Genomic DNA, 9,151 nt, shown 5'->3' with positions numbered 1-9,151 from the left:
TGCACAATACAGTGACTCCATGTCTCTACACATCACGCTGTGCTGTCGACAAGTGTCCTGCTGTCTATCCCCACACAGCGCTACCTCAGCACCACTGACCATATTCCCCATGCAGTGCCTATTCCTCCTGTTGAGTTACATGTACTTTTGGTGGGACTCCTCTTGCATCTCCTCCACTCATTTACAAAATATACATGGATGACCTACTCCATCTGACACTGTTTCTAGATGCCAGGGCTTCAGGTGAACCAGAGGATGGTCCCTCGCTCCCATGGTCTCAGATCCTAGAGAAGGAAACAAATGTGAAAAACAACCTGTAACCAGGATATTCAGAATGTCAGAGTGTGGGGAGTGCCAGCAAAAGTTTATTGGAGAAGTGGATTGTAAAATAATGGAGGACTCTTCAAAATAAGGAGCCTGGGAAGAAGACCCAGAGATGCCACTGCTTTTTATAAGCACATATTCAATTGCTTGTCCCAGAAACAAACTCAATCTAGCCAATTTATCTTATAGCTATAGTTGGTGGAAGGTGGGCTAATAATGAGACTAACAAAAAATGCAGATATTAATCCTTCATACTTCTTTATATCCTAAAAACACTCCTGGGATTATTGCCTTATTCTCTTAAGAGAATAAGGACCCAGAGCTATTAAAGTATCCTGTGCATGTGTGGGTGTGTGGCTATGTGCACATATGTTAACTATTCATAGCTGTACTACTGTTGTTCTAAAACCCCGTACAATAAAAAACAAACTTGCCTTTTGACATGTGAGTCAGGCAGTTTAGCTTCTTGTTTTCTAGGATAAGTGTTAAATTTCTATTAATTAGAATAAAATGCACTCTGTAGATTCCAACCTGAGATTTTTCTCAGGGTGATTTGATTTTACACAGCTACTTACCCCACACATTTTGCAGCATCATCTTTTGCTCCTTGCCACACAGAGAAACATTGCAGGGAAGAAAGCAGAAATGTGCCTTGCTTCCCTTCTACTTTTATATTTATTTAATTTTGAAACACCTTGAGGATTTTGTGTAAGAGTCTCTCCACCAGCCAGTGCTACATACCACTGAGTGTAAGCCTGCTAGGGTGGTATCCAGACCACAGGAAGGAGGCTCAGCGATACACCTAGGGATGTAGAACTGGAATCATCCATCCCCAGAACCTGAGTAGAGAGCCATTCCACAGCAAGGGCCCATTGTTTCCTCAGAAATGAAGAGATCAAACACTGGAAACATCCCAAATATCCATTATAGATGCATGCATGAGTAAACAAAGCATGCTACATGCATACACTGGAATACTATTCAGCAGTAAACAAGGAGCAAATTACTGACACACCCAGTAACACAGATGAAAACATTATGTTTCCATTGCATTTCAAAGAAGCCATGTGTGGTAGAATGATTACCTTACAATTTCACTTATATAAAGTCATAGAATAGGAAAACCTAATCTAGTGAGTTGGAAATCAGATTATTAATGGCCCGAAGAGGACGTCAAGGGCACAAGGGTACCTTCTGGCATGACAGAAGTGTTCTGCATCCCGAGTGGGATGATTTTATACTACAACACACCTTTATCATTAATGACTAAATTGTACCTTTAAAAGGGATACATTCTATTTCCTGTAAATTATACCATGACAGCATTGATTTTTAAAAACTAAAATCAGTGGCTATGACAATAGCTTGGTTTGGAAAGGATTTTCTTCCCTTTTATCTGGATGCACTCAAGCCTTCACAAAGTCATCAAAAGTGGTAAGAAAAGAGGTTCCATTAGTGACCAAAGCAGAGTCACCCACAGTTGAATGTGGGTTTGTAGACAGAATGGAGATAATTTATAGAGATGATTAGTTTGAAGACCAAGATATGTACCTACCATTAGATATGTACAGATATGTACAGATATGTACCTACCATTAGATATGTACAGACCATAACACTACCATTTCTAAGAATAGTACATGTGGAAAGCTCCTACACAGAAGGCAGAGGATCCCTGTGCTTATATACCGTCCATGCCATTTTCAACACTAGCCACTTCTCCCTCAGTTTATCCATCATGTGTTCTTTATATTTTTAGAGCTGTTGGGACATCAGGATTAATACATCTCAGTAAGAGTGCGGAACAAATATAAAATGTTATTTTCTCTTTATCTAAAACCTTTCCTTTTCTGCATCCTATCATCATGGACTTTGAGGTCCAAAGCCCTGGGATTAACTTCCAGCTGTAGACCTTGGAAAACTTATTTAACATCTCTAAGCTTCCGTTTTCTTACCTGCATGGGGAGAGAAGGCTTTTTTTCTTACTTTCCAGGAGGGAATGGCATGAGTACAGATCAGACCCCAGTGCCTCCCATCTAACAGTAATCATGAACTATATCCCAGAAGGTAGGTCATGTCAAAATAACTGTTTTGGAAAATGCTTCTATTATTTTTTTAATCTCATGGCCTGTCACAGCAATTGTGTACAGTAGACAAGTTCCATAAGCATGGATTCCATTTTATGAATGATAAGACCAAAGTAAACAGTTGGTTCAGAGACTCAGCAAGCACCATGGAGCTTGAATGGGAAGACAGATCTCCTCCCATTTTACCTGCTCAGGTGGCATGTTACTCCCAGCCTCTCTGCTCTGGGGAGTAGAAGGATTGGTCTCTGTAGATCATTTGAAGAGATAAATCGTAAGCATTGAGAAGAACTAAAATAGCAATAATTGAACGCATAGATAGAAGTGCTGCAAGCCAGCAGGAGAGAGGCAATTAAATATGACCTGGAATAATTAAAGAAGTCTGCAGAGGCTGACAGGACATACCCTATAGCTACAGGAGGGATGGTTTGGGGATTGGCAATGGAGGAAGGAGAAGACACAGTTCTGTGTTCTAGGTACTGAACTAGGTTCTTTCACCCACTCAGAATGCTAAATTATTACTAGTAGCTTAATTTTAAAGATCAAAACAGTGAGGCTCAGAGTGGACAAGTCTTCTCAATCGCAGAGCCCATGAGTCCATGGTGTCAGTGGATTGCTTTACTCTAAAGTCTACTGTCTGTCATCTATCATCTATCTATCTATCTATCTATCTATCTATCTATCTATCTATCATCTATCTACCTATCTATCTATCATCTACAAAAAGTAAAAATGTGCAACCATAACCACCCAATGAGGAGAATAATATAAACAAAATGCTGAGGCCAGAATCATAAGAAGGAGGGAAAAACACAATTGCCTGAATTAAAGGGTGTTTGGGATCAGGAGGAGGTGAGTTTTGAGGCACCGATTAGGTCTAGATTGTGGGGATGTACAACAGTGAGCCTCAGTGAAGAATTTAAAATATAAATTGATGTGACAGGTAATGGGGAACCAATGTGGTTTCCTGAGTAGAAGAGTCATATGAACATGGCTCCAAAATAGCTATTTTTTTGTTGAGTGCTTAACAAGAACTAGGCCCTGGGATGAGTAGAGGCATATCTTGTCTGGTTACCTTTACAGATACTATGTTTTCTGCAGACTGAGGGTCTGTGGCAACCCTGCATCAAGCAAGTCCATGGGCACCATTTTCCCCATTTTCACTTTGTGTCTCTGTCACATTTTGTTAATTCTCACAATATTTCAGATTTTTTTATTATTATTCATTATATTTGTCATGGTGATCTGTAATGAGTGATTTTTAATGTTACTATTATAATAGTTTTGGGCACCACAAACTATGCTCATAACAGACCACAATGTGAATCAGTAAATGCTGTGTGTGTTTTCACTGCTCCAACAGCCAGCTATGCCCCTGTCTCTCTGGCCCCCAGCCTCTTCTCTGAGAGATAGCAATATTGAAATCAGCCCAACCTCATAACCAATCAGCATAACCCTCAGTGACCTCTGACAGTTCAAGTGACAGTTCTCTCACTTTCAACTAGAAGCTAGAGATGATTAAGCTCAGAGAAGAAGCCTGTCAAAAGCCAAGACAGGTTGAGAGCTAAGCCTCTTGACCACATAGTTAGCCAAATTGTGAACTGCTAAAAAGAAAATCACAGGCCCAACATAGTGTCATGTAGGACATGCCAATAAACTAAGGTTTCACCCCTAACCTAATTGCAGTTTAAACCAAGTTCAGAAATATTGTCTTAACTGGTCAGCAAAGAACTTGCTGCTTCAATGATGTGATCTGTCACATGGACCCTCTCCATCCCCGCAAAGGGAGCTGAGGTAGTCCACCTGAGAAGATCCCTGGCCTTCCCCTTTAGGGAAGGTGACCTTGCCTTGAGCAATTCTTTCTTTTCTTTTGCTGATGACTGTCTTGAGCTTCCTCCCATAAACACCTTCCATTTTGTGCACCTCCTCAGAGCTCCCCTCCACTGGCCAGATGGGATACTATCTGCTTCATGAATTGCTTAATAAAGGTAGTTAGATCCTCAGATTCACTCAATTGAACTTTTTTCTTTAACAGATTTGGTGGCGGTGTTAGGATCCAAAGCCAACCCCTGTCAGCTTTTGGGTACAGTGAGAAACAGACACGGTGGCCTACAAACAAGTTTCAAGTTCACGGTCTTTTTTGCCATTTCCAAGGGCCATTGCTGAGTTCCTGTCAGTTTGAGCTCTAGTCTTTTTGTACCTGAGCTCCAGCTTGAATTGGCTTTGTAGCCCAGGGTTACCAGGGCAGGGTAGAGTAGCAGGAGGCTCTAGCGGAGCGCCAGCCCTCAGCCCTTAGTTCGGTCCATGGTGCCGCCTTGGAACCTTCTGCACTTGTATTCTGTCTCCTTGAACAAGGGTTTCCTGGCTTGGTCCTGTCCTCAGTCTTAGTCTGTGGTCTGCATTTCCTGAAGTCTGCTGGTTTAGTCCACACTGAGAATTGCTCATAGTTACCAGAAGACTGGATGGGGTCAGAAGTAAGAACTGGTCTGGGTCTTACCTCAGAACTCTCTGTGGCCTGGGATCAGACTGGGTTTGATTTTAGCCAGACTGGGGCCGGTGCGAGGCCTCTGGTATTATTTTATATAAAGGCCACTTGCTGCTAAAGGGAATCCTGGAAGCCAAAAATAAAGCCACAAACACTGATTGGACCAGGTCAGCATTTAAAGGCGGTTAGAGCACTCGCCATCTCAAGAGTATTGTGATAGGACGAGTTGGTCATGGAACGGGTTAGACCAGCACTAAGTTACCTGCCAATCAAGAAAACCTCGGTTTTCTTGAGACCAAAGAGGTACCCTGTAAAATACCCTGTCCCCAGCCCTAATGACATGGCCCTCTTAGGTCTTAGTTTGGCTCTGAGAAACCCAAAGCCCCAATGAGAAGATAATGCAGTGATTTATATCCTTGTCGCACACCTGCTTATTTATGCATAAGAACTATCGTCTAGAAAGTTGCCAACATCCAGCAAGATGGAAAAATTTTACCAAAGGTAACCTAGAATTACAAAGGCCAGTTGCGGAGAACACTCAAATTAAATAAGGTCCTTTAAGAAGTGCCCTTGAAAACAAGGGTTCCCAAGCAGGTAGAATGGGATACTTATTTAAATTGGCACGTAGATGGCTCCAAAGGCTTCATAATTCCAAAATACTTTCATTGAAATATTTATTGCAAAAGTCTAATGAAAAACTTAAGAGAGAAAAAATACAAATACCGTAAGACTGCTATTTTACAATTCCCATCTTTGCAGCACCAGGGGTGTGGCCCCAGAAACAATTCAAAGTCCACCAATAATTTTTTACCAATCCCAAGCTTCCCTATGCAATCTCACAAGGCTTGCAAGCCTTGTAAAAACTCTGGCCTTACTGGAACACAGGTCCTTCTAGGAAGGGCTCCTATTTTTCTCCTGTGCCTTTGAAATGTAAATGATCTATCTGGTTTTAGCAGATCTTGTGTCTTCTCCACAAATATTAGTAGAAAAAAGTTTAGCCATCTAGGCAGGTAATTATAACTTTTTCTATCTACTGGAAAAACACATTTAGATCCAAATTTTATAATGAGTGAGTTTTGTTCATGGCAGTGACTTTAAAACAGAAGCTATGAGATCTCGATTTCTATTTATCTGTATGTTCATATGTTCCTATAAATATGTGTTATAGATGTGTGGTGTTTTCTACCTCCAGACAGTATTGCCAACATCTTGTAAAAGGGCTCTCTTTAATGGTCTTAAACACAAAGGCACTTATATAAATCAGTATTTATAAATTTTCTCAAAGATATCACAGAAACTAACCCAAATGTTTTCCAAGTTCACACGTCCTGGGATAATCTTAGGTAAATTAAAGTCAATTTCATTTGTTGGTTTAATTAAAATAGTCATGTCTTTAGAGTTATCAACATTGAATATATTGCAGTTAAACAAGTTTTATTCTACCTGAATTTACTAGTTACATTCATGTTTCCTGTTATAATTTACCAGCAAAAATACTAGAACAATGGCTGATTTTGTCTGATGTCTCGTGAAGTTTTCCTGGGTAATCTAAACATATTTCTGAGAGCAAATGATTTGGCTATGAGTGGAGTAAAAGTATAAAGATAAACTTTTTAGCAACAATTTAATTTTTTCATACATGTGCTTATATACGGCTTTCCAAAACTTTTGGTAAAGAACTTTAGAGCCTTGTGAATTAAAGATGGAAATTTATTGAATATTTAGATCACTTCCAAATAAGATAAAATAATGAAATAGTAGTTACTGTATTAAAGGGGAAAATCTGAGTGCAAAGTGAAAGCTGTAGAAGGTTGGTGGGAAAGGATTTTTTGAAAAGGAATTTTAATGTGTAGTCAAGCAAGCTAAGATTAAAATAAATTTAAATATCAAATGTAGGTTGCTACAAAATTAATACTTGGTTTCCTTTCCAGGAGGACAAAGTTTTCTTGGACTCTTGGCCTGCTTTTGATAAGAGATTGCAAACATTTTTTGTTTGTTGTTTTCTTTTTAATAATATGCCTTGAAAACAAAATTTCTGGATTTTGTCAAGTTGATTTTTCATGTTTTTACCAGGTCTTTGGCTCTTTAAGAAAGTTGAAATCTGTTAAGAAAAGTGCAGGTTTTATGTTTTTTGTTTGCTTTTTCACCTATTTAACTTCCTGTATTTGCCTGAAAAATCTTTAACTGTCACTATGGTTAAGTAGATAACTTATTGTTTCAGTGACCTATGATCGTTTTTGACCAAGTGTTCGTTCTTTCTTTCTTTTTTTTTTTTTTAATTTTTTGGTATTTTTGATGCACTTATCAAACCGAAATCTAAATTACATCATTTGACCTGATTTTTTTCCAGAGTGTCCTTGGGACATTTCAAAGGATTTGTTAAACTAACTAGGCTTCTTGGATATGTTAAATTACATGGGAGGTTTTGAAAAATAAGAACTGATAGTAGATCCTCTTTATGTTGTATTTGCACAGGTCTATAAGTGTTCTAGAAATTCTGTGAAATTCCTGGAAATTTGTTTTTTTTTAAACATTTTTTTTAATTTTTTTTTTATTTATTTATGATAGGCACACAGTGAGAGAGAGAGAGAGAGAGCAGAGACACAGGCAGAGGGAGAAGCAGGCTCCATGCACCGGGAGCCTGACGTGGGATTCGATCCCGGGTCTCCAGGATCGCGCCCTGGGCCAAAGGCAGGCGCTAAACCGCTGCGCCACCCAGGGATCCCAAATTCCTGGAAATTTGATATGTCCTGGTATAATGTAATGATTTGTAATTATGCCCTTACCTTCTCAAACTGCTGTCATCAAAATTGAGGCTCACAGTGAAAGGACTGAACCTGAGTCTTAAGGAATGCTCCTGCTGACTTTTGTGCAGAGTTTATAAAGATTGTGGCATATGTGGATGAAATCCATTCTGCTTCTGCAAAAAGCGGTCCCTAAGTACCAGGCTTTTGCTATTCTGATATTCTTGCAACATGGTAACAGTCTGCTTCTGCACCAGAGAAATTAAAGTGGACAGAAAGGCCTATAAATTAAACAGACAGGGCTGTGGGAAAACTGGGATGGCCACTTGATTCTTCCTGGCTTTTTGGCAGACCTCCTTTTTTTTTTTTGTAATCCTTCGCATTAAATGTGTAGTACATTTAAGATGACTCATATTGTGTACAAATATGGGTGAGGAGACTTCTGTAAAGTTGTGAAAACTGATAACCAGCAATATCTGATCTGTTTTGTCTGTCATTCACATCTCCTACCTCTCTGGACCCTTTGAACACCTGCCACTAGACTTCATCTGGCTGTCACTCAGGATGAGTTTTCAGTATGTTCTCATTGTGTATGTGTTTTCTGGACAGACTGAAGCTTTCCCCTTCTGTGAGGCTGCTGTGCTTATGTGGCAGAGAAACTGTTAGAAAATCTGTTTCCCACTTTGGGCTTGTTTTCCATCATCTCCAATGATCGAAGTACCCACTTCACTGGGCAAATGATATGAATATGATGAAAACCCCACCAGCTTCTTAGAATTACCACGATACCAATCACTTCCATCATCAGACAAGGTTGAGAGAACTTATGGGATCTTCCAACTTAAAATTTTTAAACTTGCCAAAACTACTGGGCTTCCCTGGTCTAGGGCATTGCCTTTGATCTTGCTGACTGTTCACAGTCCCCTATTGGGAAACACAAACTCATTCCACAATGAGATAGGCACCTGTAGACCAGTATCTAATGGTATACAACTTTCTGCTGATCCCTGTTGTCTTTTGCGATAATGACCACCTCCTGTAAATCTCTAATGCCTTACACTCAAGTGTTTCATCAACAGGCTAAAGAAGTTTTCCCAGATCTCAATTCAAAGGACCTTGTTGGTCCCAGTCTAGAGCCGGGTGAACTGAGTATTCTGGAAATGTCAGGAATGAGATGATGAGAGAGGAAGACAGCTCTCAAGTCCCATTAGAAAGGACCTTACCAAGTGCTCCTGGCCACTGATGCTGCTAAAAACTACAAGATGCTGCAGACATCAGAATCAAATTGTGGAGGAAGGGAAGTAGCTGATAACCAGGTAAACTGCCTCTGCTCAAGACTTCATACTTTAACTGATCATTAAACCCTTCTCCTTTTTATCTCCTTTACTCTGGCATTGTCCTGGAAAGATAACACCTTCATCTATATCTCAAACTACTGCTAAGGAAGTGGCACTTGGAATTTAGATTTCAGGCTAGGGAACAATCTGTGTCCCCCCATCTTTCAAAAGCAAAAT

The sequence above is a fragment of the Canis lupus genome, chromosome 5 (genome assembly GCF_011100685.1).
Source record: "Canis lupus familiaris isolate Mischka breed German Shepherd chromosome 5, alternate assembly UU_Cfam_GSD_1.0, whole genome shotgun sequence".
NCBI lineage: Eukaryota > Metazoa > Chordata > Mammalia > Carnivora > Canidae > Canis > Canis lupus.
This window is presented reverse-complemented; position numbering follows the sequence as displayed.